Raw genomic sequence first — 26,473 nt, 5'->3', positions numbered from 1 at the left:
CCCAAGACCTTGGCCATCATCCCGCCCTTTCCACACCAGCCTCCTGCCCATTCCTCTCTCCCGCCCCGAATCCCCTTCCCACTAACACCCGCTGCGCCCTCTCTTCAGCCCGTGGTCTCCGCGCTTGTTGAGTTTGGGGACCTTGCCTCCCCACACCGGCCATGCCGCTGCATTTTCAGCCCCACCACCGGCTGGCGAGGAGAAGCCAGAGCCGGGCACAGGGCCCGGTCCACCTCGGGCGCGCCACATCCCAGTTCCACGCGGGTAGCCGCTGCCTGGGAGCAGACCCACCGCGCCAACGACCTCTCTGCTGCCGAAGAGCTCTTTCGATGGGTGGGCCGGCTCCCGCTCCACAACCCACCCCCTCCAGCACAGCATCCTAAGGAGTGCGGCTGGCCGGAGGACGGAGGGCGGAAGGCAGGCTCAGACCGCTGTGGCCACTTTGTCCGACGTCCCGCCGCTGGCAGGCAGCCGCCACAGGAGGATGCAGGCGTCCCGCTCCCTTGCTCCCGGACCTCCTGTGCCCACACCCCCAAGCACGGGCCAGAAAACTGGCCGCCCAAGGGGGTCCTGGGGGTGCATGCCGGGGGTCGCCGCCGGGACAGCTGTGAGCACCTCTGCGCGCCACAGGCCACCTGGCCTGGCTGGGATTGGCGCTGGCCGACCAGGCTCCTTCGGGCTCTAGGCTTCCTCCCAGCCACGGGATGGGCAGGGACTACCTCTCTCCCTCCGCCTCCGTCCAGGACCCTCGACACGCCTGGCACCTGCCTCTCTTCCACGTCGGTCGCCCAGACCCCTTCCCTTGCCCGCCCGTCCCGCCCACCCGCACCAGGCCGCCGGCCCCAGGCTGGCCGCCGCCGCCTGCCTAGCTCTAGGGGAGCAGAGAGACAGACGCTCCGGCCAGGTAGTGAGCAGCGTCCTGAGCCCAGCGGCGGGCCAGCGAAGACAGGGCAGGGGCACAGGCTGGAGCCAGCCGCCCGGACGCCGGCAGCGCATGGGTGGTTCAGTGGTAGAATTCTCGCCTGCCACGCGGGAGGCCCGGGTTCGATTCCCGGCCCATGCAGTCCCCTGTCCCCTTTTGGTCGCTCTGCCCCAATTCACACCGCCGCCTGCTCAGTGCTTGCTCTGCTTGCTCTGCTCTGCTCTGCTCTGCTCTGCTCTGCTCTGCTCTGCTCCGCTCTGGCTCTCCTACTACACTCGGGGCAACTCTCCCAGAGCCCTGGGGCTCCGCTCCCACCTGCAGCCAGCCCACCAGTGTGCCAGCGCCCTGCGCCTCTCCCACACCCTGGGGCCGAAAGCACACCGCGCTCCGGCGCCGACCGCCAGTGGGCTCTGCCCCAACACTTCTCCCGGGCAGCCACCCTTTTCTCTTCATCACCCTGACGAAACCTTAGCCACACGTTTCACTTCACGGAGGACCACCGTGCAACACGCGGGCTTTGGCTGCGGGGACTCCATGCCTCTTCCCATCTCACCACCCTTCCTGGCCACGCTCCCAAAATGACACCATCCTTGCTGGACCATTACCAAGGAAGTCGCACGGCCGGATCCATACTCGGAAAAGCAACGCATTACGCTCCCCTACCGTGTCCTGGTCATCATCGCGCACGAGAAAATGAAAGTCATGTCAGTACAGTCACTTTAGCCCACTCCTCCACAACACAGTGGTAAACACGCCCCTTCCTTGCCCGCCTCCCCCTTACCACGATCCAAACTTTTGGCCAAAGGTCACTGGAGGCATCTGTTGCTCGGGCCTCTTTCAATCTCCACTGAGTCCCCCGTCCCACCCCACCGCACCCCACGGTGCCCCAAACGCGCACCTAACGCACTCCCGTGTCCTGACAAAGGGACGTTTAAGCTTCTGGGCCAGTCGCGCGCCCTAAGACCTCACGGCCTTTTCCAGACGTTTTTCTCTCTTCCCTTCTCTTCTAATCTCTCTCTGCGTGTCTCTCTGTGTGTCTGTCTGTTTCTCGCTCCCTCTTCTGCCCGTCCGTCTCTGTCTCTATCTCTGTCTCCCTCTCTGTCTCCCGGCCCCTGACTCACGCTGGCTCTCTCTCGACAGCACCCTTGCCCCCAATCAACCTCCCACTCTTTAGGTTGACTGACTTCAGGCACAGCACCGCGGGCAACCTTGTCTGGCCGGGTCCAGTCTCATGACGTGCCCTTGGATCTGGGTGGGACCTAAGCCCACCCTCCCAACATTCCCCCCCACCCCCGCCACCCAGCTAGCCATCTAGTGGTCCTTCCAGCCTCCGCCTGACCCGCCACCACAGACCTCTATCACACGAACGCCTTGCCTTGCCCTGATGACGCACATCCACCGGGCTGGCCACCCCCGGCATCCCCAGGGTCGCCCCCGCCCCTCCCATGTCCCCACCCTCATCTCCACACTGGCCTGGCATAATGCTCCGAAGCCCCCAAGCCTCTGCAGCGCCGGCACCTGACTGGGCGGCCGCACTCGCTGCGCCCCCTCCTGCCCTAGGGCGGCTTGGACACTCTGACATCTGGACTCCTTCTCCCACCTGCCAGCACTCAGGACACGTCTGTCCCCTCTTTTGGGTTTCCCTCACCTTTCCCTGTCCTTTGTGTCGTGCCACCCGAACAACCAGCCAGCTTCCTCCACTGCGGTCATCTATCCACAACTCACAAAACAGGGGCAGGAAGGAAGTGCCTGGGGTGACAGTAAGCTTCTCTATGATCACACGGGTTCCTGCTCACAAGGCTATGCCTTTCCATGCCTGGCCTTCTACTGCCCTGACATTCCAAGCCGCTGAAAAGCCCGCGGAGTGCAGTTCTACTCTCAGACACATGGGGTCGCCGGGAGTCAGAATCCACCCCATCGCCCTTTTCAAAAGCCATCTCTTTCTTCAAATCCCGTGAACGGCCACCCCAAGGGATGAAGTTATGCTCATGCCACAACAGGCATGAACCTTGAAGACATTCGCCGAGTCAAGTAAACCAGACCCAAAACAACAAACGTTGTATGATTTTACTTTCGTCGCGTCTGTATAACAGGTAACTTCCCAGACCAACAAAGGAGAATAGACGTTTCCCGGGGTAGCCGGGAAGGGGAAACAGGAGGCCCTCATTATGTGGGAACAGGGTTGGTTTGGGAATGACTAAAAAAAAAAAAAGTGGAAATGGATATTCGTGGCGATTAGAAAAGACGGCGAACGTCCTTAAAGCCACTGAATTCTGCACTCAGAAATGGTGAAAATGATATATTCTGTCTTACGTATACTTTCACCACAATTAAAGACAGAGAGAGCGGGAAGGGGAGGTGAGTGGGAAGAGAACCACGAAGATACCCAAGGAACGACTGTCTGGCGTGAGGCTTGTGCGTTTCCTTGCGTGCAAACTCGATTTCTAAGAAAAAGAGTCTTGAAGCAAATATTAGACCCTCTCTGTCCGCAGGCCTTGCAAGACGCGGATGACTGCCGTCTGCCATCTACCAGGCGCGGCATCATCGATGAGTTAACGAGAGGGACGCTCGGGGTGGAAGAGGGGATGGACACCGGGATAGATATGCGATAAGGCAGGAGTGGGATAAAATGCATGGGTCGTACAATCCGGGGGGCGGGAGTAGGGGTGTTCTCGGTCAATTTGTGTCCACGCTGAGATCTGTTGGCGCCTTGCTAATACCGTCGTGTTAGAGAGTCGGGGAAGGCTACCTGCTGCCACCGCCCCTCAGCCGTTGGGCATGTCCATTTCCCCGACGGCCCCCGGTCTCACATTCCTCTCTCCCCCTTACTCTCATCCCCCCCCTCCGACCCCACCCGGACCCCCCCAGCTGGCCGGGCATTCCCAGATTCCCCTTTCACGTTCTTCTGTCTCCCGGCCGCCGTCGCCCTGCTCAGGGTCTGGGCCTTCACAAGCTTGGCTCCCCCAGCCCAGGTCTGGCCTGGTAGCTGAGCCAAATGCAAGCACGCGCCAGGGCGCGCGCTGGCAGCAGCGAGGACGCGGGCTCCGCTCCTGGCCACCGCCGGCCAGAGGCTGTCCTGGCCTGTGGGCTTTGGGGCTGACAGATGCCAGAGAACGCGAGCGCCTGCGCCAGCGCCAGCGCCAGCGCCAGCGCCAGCGCCAGCGCCAGGGCGGACGAGCAAGTAGGCCTGTGGTGGGCGAGCGGGTCGAAAAGGATCGGATGGCATTGGTGGCGGCAGCGGGCCAGGCGGTGTGCTGGGCCTGCAAGCGTTGGCTAAAAGGCAGGTGTGGAGGGAGGTGCGCGGCAAGTTGTTTGTGGGCAGAGAGGAAGAAGAACGGCTTCCCTGACCGGGAATCGAACCCGGGCCGCGGCGGTGAGAGCGCCGAATCCTAACCACTAGACCACCAGGGAGCGTCGGGACACCCGTCCTGCCTGCGCCACCTGCACTCAGCGCCTCCGCACCCCTCGGCCCCAGCCGTGGACCTTGCTCCGGCCTCCAGTCGCCCGGCCCGGCCTCCCCTGGCACTCCGCGCCCTTTTCTCTTGCTCGCAGCACCCCCAAAACGCTGGGCGCCTCCTTCCTTCTCCCACACATACACACCGAGCCAAGTGCCGACTCCGTCAGCCATACCTGGCAAGACGGCCCTGGGCTGGGCCTCTGGCAAAAAGTCAGCCCACTGCGTTGGCCGGGAATCGAACCCGGGTCAACTGCTTGGAAGGCAGCTATGCTCACCACTATACCACCAACGCCGCACGGCCCAGACAAGCCCAAGATGCCGCGCGGAACTCGCACCAGCGTGCTGCCGCCGCCGCCGCCCGCCGCCGGGCGCAGACCCTTCTCGACGCCTGGCTCACCCGTCCGCGGCTCCGGGCCCTCACAGCACCACCAGCCGCCGCCCGGCGCCAGCCGAGCCCCGCCGCTCTCCACACGCCCCCGCCCCGCCCTCCTCAGCCCCGCCGCTGGGGGGCGCTCTCCCGCTCGCTTCCTCCGGCCTCCCGCCCGCAGCGGGGCGCTCCAGGGCGCGCGGCCCCCCACCCCCGGCCCTGAGCTCCCGGCTGCGGCCTGCCCCCGGGGCACGCCTGCTCCACACCCCCGGCTCGCCAAGCCCCTTCCATTCTCCGCCACGTCGCGGCCGCTCGGCGACGCTCGGCTAGGCCACAGCCGGCACCGAGACGGTGCACATCTCCGACAGGCCGCTCTCCACCTGGCACCTGGGAGCCGGAGTCGCTGGGCGGCGGTCGGCGACCCTGAGCCGGGAGGCGAAAGACACCCATCCGCTGGGGACGGGCCGCTCCTCAAGCGCTGCCGGGACCCGAGAAGGCTGCTGTGGCTGGCGGGCGACCAGGCGCCTTGGCCAGGAGGATTGGAAGGGAAGGTGGGCGGAGGGTGGGCTGTGCCCCGCAGAGGATGACGCCAAGGGCCCAGGTGGAGCGCGGAGGGCAGGGCAGGGCGGGGCAGGGCAGGGCAGGGCATTGCGCCGGCCACTGGGTCTGAGAGCGGGCGCCGGGTGCGTGGCGGCAGAGGCCAAAAAGGGCGTCTGCCTCCCCGTCGGGGAATCGAACCCCGGTCTCCCGCGTGACAGGCGGGGATACTCACCACTATACTAACGAGGACGGCGGTGGCCGTCCGGGGTGCGGAACGCTCTCCCGCCGCCGCCGCTGCACACCACGCCGACTCCGACTCCGACGCCGACGCCTCTTCCTGCCCCCTGCTCGCTGCATGCTCGGCGACAGAGCGCGCCCCGCCCACCTCCATCCTCGCCGTCCACGCAGCCTGGCACCCGGGCCGGGCCCGGGGGATACCGAAGCTCCGCGTGCGCGGCGGCCGCTTCCCTCCACGGCGGCGAAAGCGCCGGGAGAAAGAAAGGGGATCGAGCGGGCAGAAAACGTCTGCGAGGAGGAGGAGGCATTGGTGGGCGCGAGAGCTGACGTGAGGACGGAGGCCGGGGCAGCGGCTGGCGGGGCCCGGGGGACGGTGCGTGGGGGAGTTGGCCGGGCACCTCGCCGGGTCGGCCGGCCTTGGTGGCGCTCGGCTCCGAGCCTTCGCGCGCGCCGTCCGTCCGTCCGTCCGTCCGTCCGTCCGTCGGTCGCGCAGCCGCAAGGCCGTCCAGGAGGCGCGCCGACCGGCCCAGGGCACCGGCGTTGGCGCGGCGTCGCAGCCGGGCCAGCGGCGACGCGCCCACAGCCGCCGTCAGGATGGCCGAGCGGTCTAAGGCGCTGCGTTCAGGTCGCAGTCTCCCCTGGAGGCGTGGGTTCGAATCCCACTCCTGACAAGACAACCTTTTGGCAACAGCCACCTACTGTCCCCAGCCTTCACCACACGCGTCTCTGCCCTTTACTGGGCGACTGTCCACGCTCGGGCCGTGCAATCCTTCTGCCTCTCCAGCCTCCAGCCCGTGGCCCCACCCCGCTCCGACACCCTAACTTGTCAGGCACATCCCTGACAGCTAGGATGCTCCAGCGCCTTGAACCCCTCTGGTAACTGCCTTTCCGGCCAGCCCCAGCCCAACTGCCCACCATGAAACGCACCCCTCCTACCTGCCTGCCCCCGCATCCGCGCGGTTTCTCGACTTCCCATCACAGCTACCTCCTCTCTCTTACCCCTGTCCTCTCTCTGCCCTCGCCCTTTCCCTCTTCCCTCTGTCTTTCACCTCTCCCTCTCCCTCTCCCTCTCTCTCTGTCTTTGTCAGGCCCCGATTACCCAACAAGCAAGGTAGGCACGGGTCCAATTGTTAGGCTTCCCACCAATCTGCAGCTCACGATCTCACCGCTCTCCCACCGCAGCAAGGATGTGGTGAAGCCCACTTGAAACCGCTCACCACAGAGTAGGGAGCCAATACAGTGGAGCCCGCCCGTGCGCGCGACCCTGGCTCAACGCAAGCCGCTGCTCACCGGCCTTCCTGGTTAATCCGCCCCTGGTCTTTAGCCCCGTTTGCCTGCGTGTGTCTGTGGGCTCCATCTGGCCCGTGTGGAAAGCCCTCCCCGGTGGTCCTCCACTTTCTGCCCGCTGAACAGCAGCAACTCGCTTTTGCCCTGCGCTGCTGCAAGCAGCACCACACCACCCAAGACCTTGGCCATCATCCCGCCCTTTCCACACCAGCCTCCTGCCCATTCCTCTCTCCCGCCCCGAATCCCCTTCCCACTAACACCCGCTGCGCCCTCTCTTCAGCCCGTGGTCTCCGCGCTTGTTGAGTTTGGGGACCTTGCCTCCCCACACCGGCCATGCCGCTGCATTTTCAGCCCCACCACCGGCTGGCGAGGAGAAGCCAGAGCCGGGCACAGGGCCCGGTCCACCTCGGGCGCGCCACATCCCAGTTCCACGCGGGTAGCCGCTGCCTGGGAGCAGACCCACCGCGCCAACGACCTCTCTGCTGCCGAAGAGCTCTTTCGATGGGTGGGCCGGCTCCCGCTCCACAACCCACCCCCTCCAGCACAGCATCCTAAGGAGTGCGGCTGGCCGGAGGACGGAGGGCGGAAGGCAGGCTCAGACCGCTGTGGCCACTTTGTCCGACGTCCCGCCGCTGGCAGGCAGCCGCCACAGGAGGATGCAGGCGTCCCGCTCCCTTGCTCCCGGACCTCCTGTGCCCACACCCCCAAGCACGGGCCAGAAAACTGGCCGCCCAAGGGGGTCCTGGGGGTGCATGCCGGGGGTCGCCGCCGGGACAGCTGTGAGCACCTCTGCGCGCCACAGGCCACCTGGCCTGGCTGGGATTGGCGCTGGCCGACCAGGCTCCTTCGGGCTCTAGGCTTCCTCCCAGCCACGGGATGGGCAGGGACTACCTCTCTCCCTCCGCCTCCGTCCAGGACCCTCGACACGCCTGGCACCTGCCTCTCTTCCACGTCGGTCGCCCAGACCCCTTCCCTTGCCCGCCCGTCCCGCCCACCCGCACCAGGCCGCCGGCCCCAGGCTGGCCGCCGCCGCCTGCCTAGCTCTAGGGGAGCAGAGAGACAGACGCTCCGGCCAGGTAGTGAGCAGCGTCCTGAGCCCAGCGGCGGGCCAGCGAAGACAGGGCAGGGGCACAGGCTGGAGCCAGCCGCCCGGACGCCGGCAGCGCATGGGTGGTTCAGTGGTAGAATTCTCGCCTGCCACGCGGGAGGCCCGGGTTCGATTCCCGGCCCATGCAGTCCCCTGTCCCCTTTTGGTCGCTCTGCCCCAATTCACACCGCCGCCTGCTCAGTGCTTGCTCTGCTTGCTCTGCTCTGCTCCGCTCTGGCTCTCCTACTACACTCGGGGCAACTCTCCCAGAGCCCTGGGGCTCCGCTCCCACCTGCAGCCAGCCCACCAGTGTGCCAGCGCCCTGCGCCTCTCCCACACCCTGGGGCCGAAAGCACACCGCGCTCCGGCGCCGACCGCCAGTGGGCTCTGCCCCAACACTTCTCCCGGGCAGCCACCCTTTTCTCTTCATCACCCTGACGAAACCTTAGCCACACGTTTCACTTCACGGAGGACCACCGTGCAACACGCGGGCTTTGGCTGCGGGGACTCCATGCCTCTTCCCATCTCACCACCCTTCCTGGCCACGCTCCCAAAATGACACCATCCTTGCTGGACCATTACCAAGGAAGTCGCACGGCCGGATCCATACTCGGAAAAGCAACGCATTACGCTCCCCTACCGTGTCCTGGTCATCATCGCGCACGAGAAAATGAAAGTCATGTCAGTACAGTCACTTTAGCCCACTCCTCCACAACACAGTGGTAAACACGCCCCTTCCTTGCCCGCCTCCCCCTTACCACGATCCAAACTTTTGGCCAAAGGTCACTGGAGGCATCTGTTGCTCGGGCCTCTTTCAATCTCCACTGAGTCCCCCGTCCCACCCCACCGCACCCCACGGTGCCCCAAACGCGCACCTAACGCACTCCCGTGTCCTGACAAAGGGACGTTTAAGCTTCTGGGCCAGTCGCGCGCCCTAAGACCTCACGGCCTTTTCCAGACGTTTTTCTCTCTTCCCTTCTCTTCTAATCTCTCTCTGCGTGTCTCTCTGTGTGTCTGTCTGTTTCTCGCTCCCTCTTCTGCCCGTCCGTCTCTGTCTCTATCTCTGTCTCCCTCTCTGTCTCCCGGCCCCTGACTCACGCTGGCTCTCTCTCGACAGCACCCTTGCCCCCAATCAACCTCCCACTCTTTAGGTTGACTGACTTCAGGCACAGCACCGCGGGCAACCTTGTCTGGCCGGGTCCAGTCTCATGACGTGCCCTTGGATCTGGGTGGGACCTAAGCCCACCCTCCCAACATTCCCCCCCACCCCCGCCACCCAGCTAGCCATCTAGTGGTCCTTCCAGCCTCCGCCTGACCCGCCACCACAGACCTCTATCACACGAACGCCTTGCCTTGCCCTGATGACGCACATCCACCGGGCTGGCCACCCCCGGCATCCCCAGGGTCGCCCCCGCCCCTCCCATGTCCCCACCCTCATCTCCACACTGGCCTGGCATAATGCTCCGAAGCCCCCAAGCCTCTGCAGCGCCGGCACCTGACTGGGCGGCCGCACTCGCTGCGCCCCCTCCTGCCCTAGGGCGGCTTGGACACTCTGACATCTGGACTCCTTCTCCCACCTGCCAGCACTCAGGACACGTCTGTCCCCTCTTTTGGGTTTCCCTCACCTTTCCCTGTCCTTTGTGTCGTGCCACCCGAACAACCAGCCAGCTTCCTCCACTGCGGTCATCTATCCACAACTCACAAAACAGGGGCAGGAAGGAAGTGCCTGGGGTGACAGTAAGCTTCTCTATGATCACATGGGTTCCTGCTCACAAGGCTATGCCTTTCCATGCCTGGCCTTCTACTGCCCTGACATTCCAAGCCGCTGAAAAGCCCGCGGAGTGCAGTTCTACTCTCAGACACATGGGGTCGCCGGGAGTCAGAATCCACCCCATCGCCCTTTTCAAAAGCCATCTCTTTCTTCAAATCCCGTGAACGGCCACCCCAAGGGATGAAGTTATGCTCATGCCACAACAGGCATGAACCTTGAAGACATTCGCCGAGTCAAGTAAACTAGACCCAAAACAACAAACGTTGTATGATTTTACTTTCGTCGCGTCTGTATAACAGGTAACTTCCCAGACCAACAAAGGAGAATAGACGTTTCCCGGGGTAGCCGGGAAGGGGAAACAGGAGGCCCTCATTATGTGGGAACAGGGTTGGTTTGGGAATGACTAAAAAAAAAAAAAAAAAAAAAGTGGAAATGGATATTCGTGGCGGTTAGAAAAGACGGCGAACGTCCTTAAAGCCACTGAATTCTGCACTCAGAAATGGTGAAAATGATATATTCTGTCTTACGTATACTTTCACCACAATTAAAGACAGAGAGAGCGGGAAGGGGAGGTGAGTGGGAAGAGAACCACGAAGATACCCAAGGAACGACTGTCTGGCGTGAGGCTTGTGCGTTTCCTTGCGTGCAAACTTGATTTCTAAGAAAAAGAGTCTTGAAGCAAATATTAGACCCTCTCTGTCCGCAGGCCTTGCAAGACGCGGATGACTGCCGTCTGCCATCTACCAGGCGCGGCATCATCGATGAGTTAACAAGAGGGACGCTCGGGGTGGAAGAGGGGATGGACACCGGGATAGATATGCGATAAGGCAGGAGTGGGATAAAATGCATGGGTCGTACAATCCGGGGGGCGGGAGTAGGGGTGTTCTCGGTCAATTTGTGTCCACGCTGAGATCTGTTGGCGCCTTGCTAATACCGTCGTGTTAGAGAGTCGGGGAAGGCTACCTGCTGCCACCGCCCCTCAGCCGTTGGGCATGTCCATTTCCCCGACGGCCCCCGGTCTCACATTCCTCTCTCCCCCTTACTCTCATCCCCCCCCTCCGACCCCACCCGGACCCCCCCAGCTGGCCGGGCATTCCCAGATTCCCCTTTCACGTTCTTCTGTCTCCCGGCCGCCGTCGCCCTGCTCAGGGTCTGGGCCTTCACAAGCTTGGCTCCCCCAGCCCAGGTCTGGCCTGGTAGCTGAGCCAAATGCAAGCACGCGCCAGGGCGCGCGCTGGCAGCAGCGAGGACGCGGGCTCCGCTCCTGGCCACCGCCGGCCAGAGGCTGTCCTGGCCTGTGGGCTTTGGGGCTGACAGATGCCAGAGAACGCGAGCGCCTGCGCCAGCGCCAGCGCCAGCGCCAGCGCCAGCGCCAGGGCGGACGAGCAAGTAGGCCTGTGGTGGGCGAGCGGGTCGAAAAGGATCGGATGGCATTGGTGGCGACAGCGGGCCAGGCGGTGTGCTGGGCCTGCAAGCGTTGGCTAAAAGGCAGGTGTGGAGGGAGGTGCGCGGCAAGTTGTTTGTGGGCAGAGAGGAAGAAGAACGGCTTCCCTGACCGGGAATCGAACCCGGGCCGCGGCGGTGAGAGCGCCGAATCCTAACCACTAGACCACCAGGGAGCGTCGGGACACCCGTCCTGCCTGCGCCACCTGCACTCAGCGCCTCCGCACCCCTCGGCCCCAGCCGTGGACCTTGCTCCGGCCTCCAGTCGCCCGGCCCGGCCTCCCCTGGCACTCCGCGCCCTTTTCTCTTGCTCGCAGCACCCCCAAAACGCTGGGCGCCTCCTTCCTTCTCCCACACATACACACCGAGCCAAGTGCCGACTCCGTCAGCCATACCTGGCAAGACGGCCCTGGGCTGGGCCTCTGGCAAAAAGTCAGCCCACTGCGTTGGCCGGGAATCGAACCCGGGTCAACTGCTTGGAAGGCAGCTATGCTCACCACTATACCACCAACGCCGCACGGCCCAGACAAGCCCAAGATGCCGCGCGGAACTCGCACCAGCGTGCTGCCGCCGCCGCCGCCCGCCGCCGGGCGCAGACCCTTCTCGACGCCTGGCTCACCCGTCCGCGGCTCCGGGCCCTCACAGCACCACCAGCCGCCGCCCGGCGCCAGCCGAGCCCCGCCGCTCTCCACACGCCCCCGCCCCGCCCTCCTCAGCCCCGCCGCTGGGGGGCGCTCTCCCGCTCGCTTCCTCCGGCCTCCCGCCCGCAGCGGGGCGCTCCAGGGCGCGCGGCCCCCCACCCCCGGCCCTGAGCTCCCGGCTGCGGCCTGCCCCCGGGGCACGCCTGCTCCACACCCCCGGCTCGCCAAGCCCCTTCCATTCTCCGCCACGTCGCGGCCGCTCGGCGACGCTCGGCTAGGCCACAGCCGGCACCGAGACGGTGCACATCTCCGACAGGCCGCTCTCCACCTGGCACCTGGGAGCCGGAGTCGCTGGGCGGCGGTCGGCGACCCTGAGCCGGGGGGCGGAAGACACCCATCCGCTGGGGACGGGCCGCTCCTCAAGCGCTGCCGGGACCCGAGAAGGCTGCTGTGGCTGGCGGGCGACCAGGCGCCTTGGCCAGGAGGATTGGAAGGGAAGGTGGGCGGAGGGTGGGCTGTGCCCCGCAGAGGATGACGCCAAGGGCCCAGGTGGAGCGCGGAGGGCAGGGCAGGGCGGGGCAGGGCAGGGCAGGGCATTGCGCCGGCCACTGGGTCTGAGAGCGGGCGCCGGGTGCGTGGCGGCAGAGGCCAAAAAGGGCGTCTGCCTCCCCGTCGGGGAATCGAACCCCGGTCTCCCGCGTGACAGGCGGGGATACTCACCACTATACTAACGAGGACGGCGGTGGCCGTCCGGGGTGCGGAACGCTCTCCCGCCGCCGCCGCTGCACACCACGCCGACTCCGACTCCGACGCCGACGCCTCTTCCTGCCCCCTGCTCGCTGCATGCTCGGCGACAGAGCGCGCCCCGCCCACCTCCATCCTCGCCGTCCACGCAGCCTGGCACCCGGGCCGGGCCCGGGGGATACCGAAGCTCCGCGTGCGCGGCGGCCGCTTCCCTCCACGGCGGCGAAAGCGCCGGGAGAAAGAAAGGGGATCGAGCGGGCAGAAAACGTCTGCGAGGAGGAGGAGGCATTGGTGGGCGCGAGAGCTGACGTGAGGACGGAGGCCGGGGCAGCGGCTGGCGGGGCCCGGGGGACGGTGCGTGGGGGAGTTGGCCGGGCACCTCGCCGGGTCGGCCGGCCTTGGTGGCGCTCGGCTCCGAGCCTTCGCGCGCGCCGTCCGTCCGTCCGTCCGTCCGTCCGTCCGTCCGTCGGTCGCGCAGCCGCAAGGCCGTCCAGGAGGCGCGCCGACCGGCCCAGGGCACCGGCGTTGGCGCGGCGTCGCAGCCGGGCCAGCGGCGACGCGCCCACAGCCGCCGTCAGGATGGCCGAGCGGTCTAAGGCGCTGCGTTCAGGTCGCAGTCTCCCCTGGAGGCGTGGGTTCGAATCCCACTCCTGACAAGACAACCTTTTGGCAACAGCCACCTACTGTCCCCAGCCTTCACCACACGCGTCTCTGCCCTTTACTGGGCGACTGTCCACGCTCGGGCCGTGCAATCCTTCTGCCTCTCCAGCCTCCAGCCCGTGGCCCCACCCCGCTCCGACACCCTAACTTGTCAGGCACATCCCTGACAGCTAGGATGCTCCAGCGCCTTGAACCCCTCTGGTAACTGCCTTTCCGGCCAGCCCCAGCCCAACTGCCCACCATGAAACGCACCCCTCCTACCTGCCTGCCCCCGCATCCGCGCGGTTTCTCGACTTCCCATCGCAGCTACCTCCTCTCTCTTACCCCTGTCCTCTCTCTGCCCTCGCCCTTTCCCTCTTCCCTCTGTCTTTCACCTCTCCCTCTCCCTCTCCCTCTCTCTCTGTCTTTGTCAGGCCCCGATTACCCAACAAGCAAGGTAGGCACGGGTCCAATTGTTAGGCTTCCCACCAATCTGCAGCTCACGATCTCACCGCTCTCCCACCGCAGCAAGGATGTGGTGAAGCCCACTTGAAACCGCTCACCACAGAGTAGGGAGCCAATACAGTGGAGCCCGCCCGTGCGCGCGACCCTGGCTCAACGCAAGCCGCTGCTCACCGGCCTTCCTGGTTAATCCGCCCCTGGTCTTTAGCCCCGTTTGCCTGCGTGTGTCTGTGGGCTCCATCTGGCCCGTGTGGAAAGCCCTCCCCGGTGGTCCTCCACTTTCTGCCCGCTGAACAGCAGCAACTCGCTTTTGCCCTGCGCTGCTGCAAGCAGCACCACACCACCCAAGACCTTGGCCATCATCCCGCCCTTTCCACACCAGCCTCCTGCCCATTCCTCTCTCCCGCCCCGAATCCCCTTCCCACTAACACCCGCTGCGCCCTCTCTTCAGCCCGTGGTCTCCGCGCTTGTTGAGTTTGGGGACCTTGCCTCCCCACACCGGCCATGCCGCTGCATTTTCAGCCCCACCACCGGCTGGCGAGGAGAAGCCAGAGCCGGGCACAGGGCCCGGTCCACCTCGGGCGCGCCACATCCCAGTTCCACGCGGGTAGCCGCTGCCTGGGAGCAGACCCACCGCGCCAACGACCTCTCTGCTGCCGAAGAGCTCTTTCGATGGGTGGGCCGGCTCCCGCTCCACAACCCACCCCCTCCAGCACAGCATCCTAAGGAGTGCGGCTGGCCGGAGGACGGAGGGCGGAAGGCAGGCTCAGACCGCTGTGGCCACTTTGTCCGACGTCCCGCCGCTGGCAGGCAGCCGCCACAGGAGGATGCAGGCGTCCCGCTCCCTTGCTCCCGGACCTCCTGTGCCCACACCCCCAAGCACGGGCCAGAAAACTGGCCGCCCAAGGGGGTCCTGGGGGTGCATGCCGGGGGTCGCCGCCGGGACAGCTGTGAGCACCTCTGCGCGCCACAGGCCACCTGGCCTGGCTGGGATTGGCGCTGGCCGACCAGGCTCCTTCGGGCTCTAGGCTTCCTCCCAGCCACGGGATGGGCAGGGACTACCTCTCTCCCTCCGCCTCCGTCCAGGACCCTCGACACGCCTGGCACCTGCCTCTCTTCCACGTCGGTCGCCCAGACCCCTTCCCTTGCCCGCCCGTCCCGCCCACCCGCACCAGGCCGCCGGCCCCAGGCTGGCCGCCGCCGCCTGCCTAGCTCTAGGGGAGCAGAGAGACAGACGCTCCGGCCAGGTAGTGAGCAGCGTCCTGAGCCCAGCGGCGGGCCAGCGAAGACAGGGCAGGGGCACAGGCTGGAGCCAGCCGCCCGGACGCCGGCAGCGCATGGGTGGTTCAGTGGTAGAATTCTCGCCTGCCACGCGGGAGGCCCGGGTTCGATTCCCGGCCCATGCAGTCCCCTGTCCCCTTTTGGTCGCTCTGCCCCAATTCACACCGCCGCCTGCTCAGTGCTTGCTCTGCTTGCTCTGCTCTGCTCCGCTCTGGCTCTCCTACTACACTCGGGGCAACTCTCCCAGAGCCCTGGGGCTCCGCTCCCACCTGCAGCCAGCCCACCAGTGTGCCAGCGCCCTGCGCCTCTCCCACACCCTGGGGCCGAAAGCACACCGCGCTCCGGCGCCGACCGCCAGTGGGCTCTGCCCCAACACTTCTCCCGGGCAGCCACCCTTTTCTCTTCATCACCCTGACGAAACCTTAGCCACACGTTTCACTTCACGGAGGACCACCGTGCAACACGCGGGCTTTGGCTGCGGGGACTCCATGCCTCTTCCCATCTCACCACCCTTCCTGGCCACGCTCCCAAAATGACACCATCCTTGCTGGACCATTACCAAGGAAGTCGCACGGCCGGATCCATACTCGGAAAAGCAACGCATTACGCTCCCCTACCGTGTCCTGGTCATCATCGCGCACGAGAAAATGAAAGTCATGTCAGTACAGTCACTTTAGCCCACTCCTCCACAACACAGTGGTAAACACGCCCCTTCCTTGCCCGCCTCCCCCTTACCACGATCCAAACTTTTGGCCAAAGGTCACTGGAGGCATCTGTTGCTCGGGCCTCTTTCAATCTCCACTGAGTCCCCCGTCCCACCCCACCGCACCCCACGGTGCCCCAAACGCGCACCTAACGCACTCCCGTGTCCTGACAAAGGGACGTTTAAGCCTCTGGGCCAGTCGCGCGCCCTAAGACCTCACGGCCTTTTCCAGACGTTTTTCTCTCTTCCCTTCTCTTCTAATCTCTCTCTGCGTGTCTCTCTGTGTGTCTGTCTGTTTCTCGCTCCCTCTTCTGCCCGTCCGTCTCTGTCTCTATCTCTGTCTCCCTCTCTGTCTCCCGGTCCCTGTCTCACGCTGGCTCTCTCTCGACAGCACCCTTGCCCCCAATCAACCTCCCACTCTTTAGGTTGACTGACTTCAGGCACAGCACCGCGGGCAACCTTGTCTGGCCGGGTCCAGTCTCATGACGTGCCCTTGGATCTGGGTGGGACCTAAGCCCACCCTCCCAACACTCCCCCCCACCCCCGCCACCCAGCTAGCCATCTAGTGGTCCTTCCAGCCTCCGCCTGACCCGCCACCACAGACCTCTATCACACGAACGCCTTGCCTTGCCCTGATGACGCACATCCACCGGGCTGGCCACCCCCGGCATCCCCAGGGTCGCCCCCGCCCCTCCCATGTCCCCACCCTCATCTCCACACTGGCCTGGCATAATGCTCCGAAGCCCCCAAGCCTCTGCAGCGCCGGCACCTGACTGGGCGGCCGCACTCGCTGCGCCCCCTCCTGCCCTAGGGCGGCTTGGACACTCTGACATCTGGACTCCTTCTCCCACCTGCCAGCACTCAGGACACGTCTGTCCCCTCTTTTGGGTTTCCCTCACCTTTCCCTGTCCTTTGTGTCGTGCCACCCGAACAACCAGCCAGCTTCCTCCACTGCGGTCATCTATCCACAACTCACAAAACAGGGGCAGGAAGGAAGTGCCTGGGGTGACAGTAAGCTTCTCTATGATCACACGGGTTCCTGCTCACAAGGCTATGCCTTTCCATGCCTGGCCTTCTACTGCCCTGACATTCCAAGCCGCTGAAAAGCCCGCGGAGTGCAGTTCTACTCTCAGACACATGGGGTCGCCGGGAGTCAGAATCCACCCCATCGCCCTTTTCAAAAGCCATCTCTTTCTTCAAATCCCGTGAACGGCCACCCCAAGGGATGAAGTTATGCTCATGCCACAACAGGCATGAACCTTGAAGACATTCGCCGAGTCAAGTAAACCAGACCCAAAACAACAAACGTTGTATGATTTTACTTTCGTCGCGTCTGTATAACAGGTAACTTCCCAGACCAACAAAGGAGAATAGACGTTTCCCGGGGTAGCCGGGAAGGGGAAACAGGAGGCCCTCATTATGTGGGAACAGGGTTGGTTTGGGAATGACTAAAAAAAAAAAAAGTGGAAATGGATATTCGTGGCGATTAGAAAAGACGGCGAACGTCCTTAAAGCCACTGAATTCTGCACTCAGAAATGGTGAAAATGATATATTCTGTCTTACGTATACTTTCACCACAATTAAAGACAGAGAGAGCGGGAAGGGGAGGTGAGTGGGAAGAGAACCACGAAGATACCCAAGGAACGACTGTCTGGCGTGAGGCTTGTGCGTTTCCTTGCGTGCAAACTTGATTTCTAAGAAAAAGAGTCTTGAAGCAAATATTAGACCCTCTCTGTCCGCAGGCCTTGCAAGACGCGGATGACTGCCGTCTGCCATCTACCAGGCGCGGCATCATCGATGAGTTAACGAGAGGGACGCTCGGGGTGGAAGGGGGGATGGACACCGGGATAGATATGCGATAAGGCAGGAGTGGGATAAAATGCATGGGTCGTACAATCCGGGGGGCGGGAGTAGGGGTGTTCTCGGTCAATTTGTGTCCACGCTGAGATCTGTTGGCGCCTTGCTAATACCGTCGTGTTAGAGAGTCGGGGAAGGCTACCTGCTGCCACCGCCCCTCAGCCGTTGGGCATGTCCATTTCCCCGACGGCCCCCGGTCTCACATTCCTCTCTCCCCCTTACTCTCATCCCCCCCCTCCGACCCCACCCGGACTCCCCCAGCTGGCCGGGCATTCCCAGATTCCCCTTTCACGTTCTTCTGTCTCCCGGCCGCCGTCGCCCTGCTCAGGGTCTGGGCCTTCACAAGCTTGGCTCCCCCAGCCCAGGTCTGGCCTGGTAGCTGAGCCAAATGCAAGCACGCGCCAGGGCGCGCGCTGGCAGCAGCGAGGACGCGGGCTCCGCTCCTGGCCACTGCCGGCCAGAGGCTGTCCTGGCCTGTGGGCTTTGGGGCTGACAGATGCCAGAGAACGCGAGCGCCTGCGCCAGCGCCAGCGCCAGCGCCAGCGCCAGCGCCAGGGCGGACGAGCAAGTAGGCCTGTGGTGGGCGAGCGGGTCGAAAAGGATCGGATGGCATTGGTGGCGGCAGCGGGCCAGGCGGTGTGCTGGGCCTGCAAGCGTTGGCTAAAAGGCAGGTGTGGAGGGAGGTGCGCGGCAAGTTGTTTGTGGGCAGAGAGGAAGAAGAACGGCTTCCCTGACCGGGAATCGAACCCGGGCCGCGGCGGTGAGAGCGCCGAATCCTAACCACTAGACCACCAGGGAGCGTCGGGACACCCGTCCTGCCTGCGCCACCTGCACTCAGCGCCTCCGCACCCCTCGGCCCCAGCCGTGGACCTTGCTCCGGCCTCCAGTCGCCCGGCCCGGCCTCCCCTGGCACTCCGCGCCCTTTTCTCTTGCTCGCAGCACCCCCAAAACGCTGGGCGCCTCCTTCCTTCTCCCACACATACACACCGAGCCAAGTGCCGACTCCGTCAGCCATACCTGGCAAGACGGCCCTGGGCTGGGCCTCTGGCAAAAAGTCAGCCCACTGCGTTGGCCGGGAATCGAACCCGGGTCAACTGCTTGGAAGGCAGCTATGCTCACCACTATACCACCAACGCCGCACGGCCCAGACAAGCCCAAGATGCCGCGCGGAACTCGCACCAGCGTGCTGCCGCCGCCGCCGCCCGCCGCCGGGCGCAGACCCTTCTCGACGCCTGGCTCACCCGTCCGCGGCTCCGGGCCCTCACAGCACCACCAGCCGCCGCCCGGCGCCAGCCGAGCCCCGCCGCTCTCCACACGCCCCCGCCCCGCCCTCCTCAGCCCCGCCGCTGGGGGGCGCTCTCCCGCTCGCTTCCTCCGGCCTCCCGCCCGCAGCGGGGCGCTCCAGGGCGCGCGGCCCCCCACCCCCGGCCCTGAGCTCCCGGCTGCGGCCTGCCCCCGGGGCACGCCTGCTCCACACCCCCGGCTCGCCAAGCCCCTTCCATTCTCCGCCACGTCGCGGCCGCTCGGCGACGCTCGGCTAGGCCACAGCCGGCACCGAGACGGTGCACATCTCCGACAGGCCGCTCTCCACCTGGCACCTGGGAGCCGGAGTCGCTGGGCGGCGGTCGGCGACCCTGAGCCGGGGGGCGGAAGACACCCATCCGCTGGGGACGGGCCGCTCCTCAAGCGCTGCCGGGACCCGAGAAGGCTGCTGTGGCTGGCGGGCGACCAGGCGCCTTGGCCAGGAGGATTGGAAGGGAAGGTGGGCGGAGGGTGGGCTGTGCCCCGCAGAGGATGACGCCAAGGGCCCAGGTGGAGCGCGGAGGGCAGGGCAGGGCGGGGCAGGGCAGGGCAGGGCATTGCGCCGGCCACTGGGTCTGAGAGCGGGCGCCGGGTGCGTGGCGGCAGAGGCCAAAAAGGGCGTCTGCCTCCCCGTCGGGGAATCGAACCCCGGTCTCCCGCGTGACAGGCGGGGATACTCACCACTATACTAACGAGGACGGCGGTGGCCGTCCGGGGTGCGGAACGCTCTCCCGCCGCCGCCGCTGCACACCACGCCGACTCCGACTCCGACGCCGACGCCTCTTCCTGCCCCCTGCTCGCTGCATGCTCGGCGACAGAGCGCGCCCCGCCCACCTCCATCCTCGCCGTCCACGCAGCCTGGCACCCGGGCCGGGCCCGGGGGATACCGAAGCTCCGCGTGCGCGGCGGCCGCTTCCCTCCACGGCGGCGAAAGCGCCGGGAGAAAGAAAGGGGATCGAGCGGGCAGAAAACGTCTGCGAGGAGGAGGAGGCATTGGTGGGCGCGAGAGCTGACGTGAGGACGGAGGCCGGGGCAGCGGCTGGCGGGGCCCGGGGGACGGTGCGTGGGGGAGTTGGCCGGGCACCTCGCCGGGTCGGCCGGCCTTGGTGGCGCTCGGCTCCGAGCCTTCGCGCGCGCCGTCCGTCCGTCCGTCCGTCCGTCCGTCCGTCCGTCGGTCGCGCAGCCGCAAGGCCGTCCAGGAGGCGCGCCGACCGGCCCAGGGCACCGGCGTTGGCGCGGCGTCGCAGCCGGGCCAGCGGCGACGCGCCCACAGCCGCCGTCAGGATGGCCGAGCGGTCTAAGGCGCTGCGTTCAGGTCGCAGTCTCCCCTGGAGGCGTGGGTTCGAATCCCACTCCTGACAAGACAACCTTTTGGCAACAGCCACCTACTGTCCCCAGCCTTCACCACACGCGTCTCTGCCCTTTACTGGGCGACTGTCCACGCTCGGGCCGTGCAATCCTTCTGCCTCTCCAGCCTCCAGCCCGTGGCCCCACCCCGCTCCGACACCCTAACTTGTCAGGCACATCCCTGACAGCTAGGATGCTCCAGCGCCTTGAACCCCTCTGGTAACTGCCTTTCCGGCCAGCCCCAGCCCAACTGCCCACCATGAAACGCACCCCTCCTACCTGCCTGCCCCCGCATCCGCGCGGTTTCTCGACTTCCCATCGCAGCTACCTCCTCTCTCTTACCCCTGTCCTCTCTCTGCCCTCGCCCTTTCCCTCTTCCCTCTGTCTTTCACCTCTCCCTCTCCCTCTCCCTCTCTCTCTGTCTTTGTCAGGCCCCGATTACCCAACAAGCAAGGTAGGCACGGGTCCAATTGTTAGGCTTCCCACCAATCTGCAGCTCACGATCTCACCGCTCTCCCACCGCAGCAAGGATGTGGTGAAGCCCACTTGAAACCGCTCACCACAGAGTAGGGAGCCAATACAGTGGAGCCCGCCCGTGCGCGCGACCCTGGCTCAACGCAAGCCGCTGCTCACCGGCCTTCCTGGTTAATCCGCCCCTGGTCTTTAGCCCCGTTTGCCTGCGTGTGTCTGTGGGCTCCATCTGGCCCGTGTGGAAAGCCCTCCCCGGTGGTCCTCCACTTTCTGCCCGCTGAACAGCAGCAACTCGCTTTTGCCCTGCGCTGCTGCAAGCAGCACCACACCACCCAAGACCTTGGCCATCATCCCGCCCTTTCCACACCAGCCTCCTGCCCATTCCTCTCTCCCGCCCCGAATCCCCTTCCCACTAACACCCGCTGCGCCCTCTCTTCAGCCCGTGGTCTCCGCGCTTGTTGAGTTTGGGGACCTTGCCTCCCCACACCGGCCATGCCGCTGCATTTTCAGCCCCACCACCGGCTGGCGAGGAGAAGCCAGAGCCGGGCACAGGGCCCGGTCCACCTCGGGCGCGCCACATCCCAGTTCCACGCGGGTAGCCGCTGCCTGGGAGCAGACCCACCGCGCCAACGACCTCTCTGCTGCCGAAGAGCTCTTTCGATGGGTGGGCCGGCTCCCGCTCCACAACCCACCCCCTCCAGCACAGCATCCTAAGGAGTGCGGCTGGCCGGAGGACGGAGGGCGGAAGGCAGGCTCAGACCGCTGTGGCCACTTTGTCCGACGTCCCGCCGCTGGCAGGCAGCCGCCACAGGAGGATGCAGGCGTCCCGCTCCCTTGCTCCCGGACCTCCTGTGCCCACACCCCCAAGCACGGGCCAGAAAACTGGCCGCCCAAGGGGGTCCTGGGGGTGCATGCCGGGGGTCGCCGCCGGGACAGCTGTGAGCACCTCTGCGCGCCACAGGCCACCTGGCCTGGCTGGGATTGGCGCTGGCCGACCAGGCTCCTTCGGGCTCTAGGCTTCCTCCCAGCCACGGGATGGGCAGGGACTACCTCTCTCCCTCCGCCTCCGTCCAGGACCCTCGACACGCCTGGCACCTGCCTCTCTTCCACGTCGGTCGCCCAGACCCCTTCCCTTGCCCGCCCGTCCCGCCCACCCGCACCAGGCCGCCGGCCCCAGGCTGGCCGCCGCCGCCTGCCTAGCTCTAGGGGAGCAGAGAGACAGACGCTCCGGCCAGGTAGTGAGCAGCGTCCTGAGCCCAGCGGCGGGCCAGCGAAGACAGGGCAGGGGCACAGGCTGGAGCCAGCCGCCCGGACGCCGGCAGCGCATGGGTGGTTCAGTGGTAGAATTCTCGCCTGCCACGCGGGAGGCCCGGGTTCGATTCCCGGCCCATGCAGTCCCCTGTCCCCTTTTGGTCGCTCTGCCCCAATTCACACCGCCGCCTGCTCAGTGCTTGCTCTGCTTGCTCTGCTCCGCTCTGGCTCTCCTACTACACTCGGGGCAACTCTCCCAGAGCCCTGGGGCTCCGCTCCCACCTGCAGCCAGCCCACCAGTGTGCCAGCGCCCTGCGCCTCTCCCACACCCTGGGGCCGAAAGCACACCGCGCTCCGGCGCCGACCGCCAGTGGGCTCTGCCCCAACACTTCTCCCGGGCAGCCACCCTTTTCTCTTCATCACCCTGACGAAACCTTAGCCACACGTTTCACTTCACGGAGGACCACCGTGCAACACGCGGGCTTTGGCTGCGGGGACTCCATGCCTCTTCCCATCTCACCACCCTTCCTGGCCACGCTCCCAAAATGACACCATCCTTGCTGGACCATTACCAAGGAAGTCGCACGGCCGGATCCATACTCGGAAAAGCAACGCATTACGCTCCCCTACCGTGTCCTGGTCATCATCGCGCACGAGAAAATGAAAGTCATGTCAGTACAGTCACTTTAGCCCACTCCTCCACAACACAGTGGTAAACACGCCCCTTCCTTGCCCGCCTCCCCCTTACCACGATCCAAACTTTTGGCCAAAGGTCACTGGAGGCATCTGTTGCTCGGGCCTCTTTCAATCTCCACTGAGTCCCCCGTCCCACCCCACCGCACCCCACGGTGCCCCAAACGCGCACCTAACGCACTCCCGTGTCCTGACAAAGGGACGTTTAAGCCTCTGGGCCAGTCGCGCGCCCTAAGACCTCACGGCCTTTTCCAGACGTTTTTCTCTCTTCCCTTCTCTTCTAATCTCTCTCTGCGTGTCTCTCTGTGTGTCTGTCTGTTTCTCGCTCCCTCTTCTGCCCGTCCGTCTCTGTCTCTATCTCTGTCTCCCTCTCTGTCTCCCGGTCCCTGTCTCACGCTGGCTCTCTCTCGACAGCACCCTTGCCCCCAATCAACCTCCCACTCTTTAGGTTGACTGACTTCAGGCACAGCACCGCGGGCAACCTTGTCTGGCCGGGTCCAGTCTCATGACGTGCCCTTGGATCTGGGTGGGACCTAAGCCCACCCTCCCAACACTCCCCCCCCACCCCCGCCACCCAGCTAGCCATCTAGTGGTCCTTCCAGCCTCCGCCTGACCCGCCACCACAGACCTCTATCACACGAACGCCTTGCCTTGCCCTGATGACGCACATCCACCGGGCTGGCCACCCCCGGCATCCCCAGGGTCGCCCCCGCCCCTCCCATGTCCCCACCCTCATCTCCACACTGGCCTGGCATAATGCTCCGAAGCCCCCAAGCCTCTGCAGCGCCGGCACCTGACTGGGCGGCCGCACTCGCTGCGCCCCCTCCTGCCCTAGGGCGGCTTGGACACTCTGACATCTGGACTCCTTCTCCCACCTGCCAGCACTCAGGACACGTCTGTCCCCTCTTTTGGGTTTCCCTCACCTTTCCCTGTCCTTTGTGTCGTGCCACCCGAACAACCAGCCAGCTTCCTCCACTGCGGTCATCTATCCACAACTCACAAAACAGGGGCAGGAAGGAAGTGCCTGGGGTGACAGTAAGCTTCTCTATGATCACATGGGTTCCTGCTCACAAGGCTATGCCTTTCCATGCCTGGCCTTCTACTGCCCTGACATTCCAAGCCGCTGAAAAGCCCGCGGAGTGCAGTTCTACTCTCAGACACATGGGGTCGCCGGGAGTCAGAATCCACCCCATCGCCCTTTTCAAAAGCCATCTCTTTCTTCAAATCCCGTGAACGGCCACCCCAAGGGATGAAGTTATGCTCATGCCACAACAGGCATGAACCTTGAAGACATTCGCCGAGTCAAGTAAACCAGACCCAAAACAACAAACGTTGTATGATTTTACTTTCGTCGCGTCTGTATAACAGGTAACTTCCCAGACCAACAAAGGAGAATAGACGTTTCCCGGGGTAGCCGGGAAGGGGAAACAGGAGGCCCTCATTATGTGGGAACAGGGTTGGTTTGGGAATGACTAAAAAAAAAAAAAAAAAAAGTGGAAATGGATATTCGTGGCGGTTAGAAAAGACGGCGAACGTCCTTAAAGCCACTGAATTCTGCACTCAGAAATGGTGAAAATGATATATTCTGTCTTACGTATACTTTCACCACAATTAAAGACAGAGAGAGCGGGAAGGGGAGGTGAGTGGGAAGAGAACCACGAAGATACCCAAGGAACGACTGTCTGGCGTGAGGCTTGTGCGTTTCCTTGCGTGCAAACTTGATTTCTAAGAAAAAGAGTCTTGAAGCAAATATTAGACCCTCTCTGTCCGCAGGCCTTGCAAGACGCGGATGACTGCCGTCTGCCATCTACCAGGCGCGGCATCATCGATGAGTTAACAAGAGGGACGCTCGGGGTGGAAGAGGGGATGGACACCGGGATAGATATGCGATAAGGCAGGAGTGGGATAAAATGCATGGGTCGTACAATCCGGGGGGCGGGAGTAGGGGTGTTCTCGGTCAATTTGTGTCCACGCTGAGATCTGTTGGCGCCTTGCTAATACCGTCGTGTTAGAGAGTCGGGGAAGGCTACCTGCTGCCACCGCCCCTCAGCCGTTGGGCATGTCCATTTCCCCGACGGCCCCCGGTCTCACATTCCTCTCTCCCCCTTACTCTCATCCCCCCCCCTCCGACCCCACCCGGACCCCCCCAGCTGGCCGGGCATTCCCAGATTCCCCTTTCACGTTCTTCTGTCTCCCGGCCGCCGTCGCCCTGCTCAGGGTCTGGGCCTTCACAAGCTTGGCTCCCCCAGCCCAGGTCTGGCCTGGTAGCTGAGCCAAATGCAAGCACGCGCCAGGGCGCGCGCTGGCAGCAGCGAGGACGCGGGCTCCGCTCCTGGCCACCGCCGGCCAGAGGCTGTCCTGGCCTGTGGGCTTTGGGGCTGACAGATGCCAGAGAACGCGAGCGCCTGCGCCAGCGCCAGCGCCAGCGCCAGCGCCAGCGCCAGGGCGGACGAGCAAGTAGGCCTGTGGTGGGCGAGCGGGTCGAAAAGGATCGGATGGCATTGGTGGCGGCAGCGGGCCAGGCGGTGTGCTGGGCCTGCAAGCGTTGGCTAAAAGGCAGGTGTGGAGGGAGGTGCGCGGCAAGTTGTTTGTGGGCAGAGAGGAAGAAGAACGGCTTCCCTGACCGGGAATCGAACCCGGGCCGCGGCGGTGAGAGCGCCGAATCCTAACCACTAGACCACCAGGGAGCGTCGGGACACCCGTCCTGCCTGCGCCACCTGCACTCAGCGCCTCCGCACCCCTCGGCCCCAGCCGTGGACCTTGCTCCGGCCTCCAGTCGCCCGGCCCGGCCTCCCCTGGCACTCCGCGCCCTTTTCTCTTGCTCGCAGCACCCCCAAAACGCTGGGCGCCTCCTTCCTTCTCCCACACATACACACCGAGCCAAGTGCCGACTCCGTCAGCCATACCTGGCAAGACGGCCCTGGGCTGGGCCTCTGGCAAAAAGTCAGCCCACTGCGTTGGCCGGGAATCGAACCCGGGTCAACTGCTTGGAAGGCAGCTATGCTCACCACTATACCACCAACGCCGCACGGCCCAGACAAGCCCAAGATGCCGCGCGGAACTCGCACCAGCGTGCTGCCGCCGCCGCCGCCCGCCGCCGGGCGCAGACCCTTCTCGACGCCTGGCTCACCCGTCCGCGGCTCCGGGCCCTCACAGCACCACCAGCCGCCGCCCGGCGCCAGCCGAGCCCCGCCGCTCTCCACACGCCCCCGCCCCGCCCTCCTCAGCCCCGCCGCTGGGGGGCGCTCTCCCGCTCGCTTCCTCCGGCCTCCCGCCCGCAGCGGGGCGCTCCAGGGCGCGCGGCCCCCCACCCCCGGCCCTGAGCTCCCGGCTGCGGCCTGCCCCCGGGGCACGCCTGCTCCACACCCCCGGCTCGCCAAGCCCCTTCCATTCTCCGCCACGTCGCGGCCGCTCGGCGACGCTCGGCTAGGCCACAGCCGGCACCGAGACGGTGCACATCTCCGACAGGCCGCTCTCCACCTGGCACCTGGGAGCCGGAGTCGCTGGGCGGCGGTCGGCGACCCTGAGCCGGGAGGCGAAAGACACCCATCCGCTGGGGACGGGCCGCTCCTCAAGCGCTGCCGGGACCCGAGAAGGCTGCTGTGGCTGGCGGGCGACCAGGCGCCTTGGCCAGGAGGATTGGAAGGGAAGGTGGGCGGAGGGTGGGCTGTGCCCCGCAGAGGATGACGCCAAGGGCCCAGGTGGAGCGCGGAGGGCAGGGCAGGGCGGGGCAGGGCAGGGCAGGGCATTGCGCCGGCCACTGGGTCTGAGAGCGGGCGCCGGGTGCGTGGCGGCAGAGGCCAAAAAGGGCGTCTGCCTCCCCGTCGGGGAATCGAACCCCGGTCTCCCGCGTGACAGGCGGGGATACTCACCACTATACTAACGAGGACGGCGGTGGCCGTCCGGGGTGCGGAACGCTCTCCCGCCGCCGCCGCTGCACACCACGCCGACTCCGACTCCGACGCCGACG

At 65.1% G+C, this 26,473-nt stretch overlaps 19 non-coding genes across 19 annotated transcripts; 7 read left to right on the top strand and 12 right to left on the bottom strand.

Moving 5' to 3' along the window:
• Positions 1–992: 992 nt before the first annotated feature.
• TRNAG-GCC (transfer RNA glycine (anticodon GCC)) lies at positions 993–1,063 on the top strand. Its single transcript has one exon. It is a non-coding gene; the product is annotated as a tRNA-Gly (tRNA).
• A 3,198-nt stretch (positions 1,064–4,261) lies between these two features.
• TRNAE-CUC (transfer RNA glutamic acid (anticodon CUC)) lies at positions 4,262–4,333 on the bottom strand. Its single transcript has one exon. It is a non-coding gene; the product is annotated as a tRNA-Glu (tRNA).
• A 266-nt stretch (positions 4,334–4,599) lies between these two features.
• Positions 4,600–4,671, bottom strand: TRNAG-UCC (transfer RNA glycine (anticodon UCC)). The gene has a single exon. It is a non-coding gene; the product is annotated as a tRNA-Gly (tRNA).
• A 792-nt stretch (positions 4,672–5,463) lies between these two features.
• TRNAD-GUC (transfer RNA aspartic acid (anticodon GUC)) lies at positions 5,464–5,535 on the bottom strand. Its single transcript has one exon. It is a non-coding gene; the product is annotated as a tRNA-Asp (tRNA).
• A 576-nt stretch (positions 5,536–6,111) lies between these two features.
• TRNAL-CAG (transfer RNA leucine (anticodon CAG)) lies at positions 6,112–6,194 on the top strand. The gene has a single exon. It is a non-coding gene; the product is annotated as a tRNA-Leu (tRNA).
• Positions 6,195–7,974: 1,780 nt separating this feature from the next.
• TRNAG-GCC (transfer RNA glycine (anticodon GCC)) lies at positions 7,975–8,045 on the top strand. Its single transcript has one exon. It is a non-coding gene; the product is annotated as a tRNA-Gly (tRNA).
• Positions 8,046–11,215: 3,170 nt separating this feature from the next.
• On the bottom strand, positions 11,216–11,287 carry TRNAE-CUC (transfer RNA glutamic acid (anticodon CUC)). Its single transcript has one exon. It is a non-coding gene; the product is annotated as a tRNA-Glu (tRNA).
• A 266-nt stretch (positions 11,288–11,553) lies between these two features.
• On the bottom strand, positions 11,554–11,625 carry TRNAG-UCC (transfer RNA glycine (anticodon UCC)). The gene has a single exon. It is a non-coding gene; the product is annotated as a tRNA-Gly (tRNA).
• A 792-nt stretch (positions 11,626–12,417) lies between these two features.
• On the bottom strand, positions 12,418–12,489 carry TRNAD-GUC (transfer RNA aspartic acid (anticodon GUC)). The gene has a single exon. It is a non-coding gene; the product is annotated as a tRNA-Asp (tRNA).
• Positions 12,490–13,069: 580 nt separating this feature from the next.
• TRNAL-CAG (transfer RNA leucine (anticodon CAG)) lies at positions 13,070–13,152 on the top strand. The gene has a single exon. It is a non-coding gene; the product is annotated as a tRNA-Leu (tRNA).
• A 1,780-nt stretch (positions 13,153–14,932) lies between these two features.
• On the top strand, positions 14,933–15,003 carry TRNAG-GCC (transfer RNA glycine (anticodon GCC)). The gene has a single exon. It is a non-coding gene; the product is annotated as a tRNA-Gly (tRNA).
• A 3,162-nt stretch (positions 15,004–18,165) lies between these two features.
• Positions 18,166–18,237, bottom strand: TRNAE-CUC (transfer RNA glutamic acid (anticodon CUC)). Its single transcript has one exon. It is a non-coding gene; the product is annotated as a tRNA-Glu (tRNA).
• Positions 18,238–18,503: 266 nt separating this feature from the next.
• Positions 18,504–18,575, bottom strand: TRNAG-UCC (transfer RNA glycine (anticodon UCC)). Its single transcript has one exon. It is a non-coding gene; the product is annotated as a tRNA-Gly (tRNA).
• Positions 18,576–19,367: 792 nt separating this feature from the next.
• TRNAD-GUC (transfer RNA aspartic acid (anticodon GUC)) lies at positions 19,368–19,439 on the bottom strand. The gene has a single exon. It is a non-coding gene; the product is annotated as a tRNA-Asp (tRNA).
• Positions 19,440–20,019: 580 nt separating this feature from the next.
• TRNAL-CAG (transfer RNA leucine (anticodon CAG)) lies at positions 20,020–20,102 on the top strand. The gene has a single exon. It is a non-coding gene; the product is annotated as a tRNA-Leu (tRNA).
• A 1,780-nt stretch (positions 20,103–21,882) lies between these two features.
• Positions 21,883–21,953, top strand: TRNAG-GCC (transfer RNA glycine (anticodon GCC)). Its single transcript has one exon. It is a non-coding gene; the product is annotated as a tRNA-Gly (tRNA).
• A 3,165-nt stretch (positions 21,954–25,118) lies between these two features.
• Positions 25,119–25,190, bottom strand: TRNAE-CUC (transfer RNA glutamic acid (anticodon CUC)). Its single transcript has one exon. It is a non-coding gene; the product is annotated as a tRNA-Glu (tRNA).
• Positions 25,191–25,456: 266 nt separating this feature from the next.
• Positions 25,457–25,528, bottom strand: TRNAG-UCC (transfer RNA glycine (anticodon UCC)). The gene has a single exon. It is a non-coding gene; the product is annotated as a tRNA-Gly (tRNA).
• Positions 25,529–26,320: 792 nt separating this feature from the next.
• Positions 26,321–26,392, bottom strand: TRNAD-GUC (transfer RNA aspartic acid (anticodon GUC)). The gene has a single exon. It is a non-coding gene; the product is annotated as a tRNA-Asp (tRNA).
• Between the last annotated feature and the right edge of the window lie 81 nt (positions 26,393–26,473).

This window comes from Loxodonta africana, unplaced genomic scaffold (genome assembly GCF_030014295.1).
Source record: "Loxodonta africana isolate mLoxAfr1 unplaced genomic scaffold, mLoxAfr1.hap2 scaffold_875, whole genome shotgun sequence".
NCBI classification, from domain to species: domain Eukaryota; kingdom Metazoa; phylum Chordata; class Mammalia; order Proboscidea; family Elephantidae; genus Loxodonta; species Loxodonta africana.
This window is presented reverse-complemented; position numbering and strand designations above follow the sequence as displayed.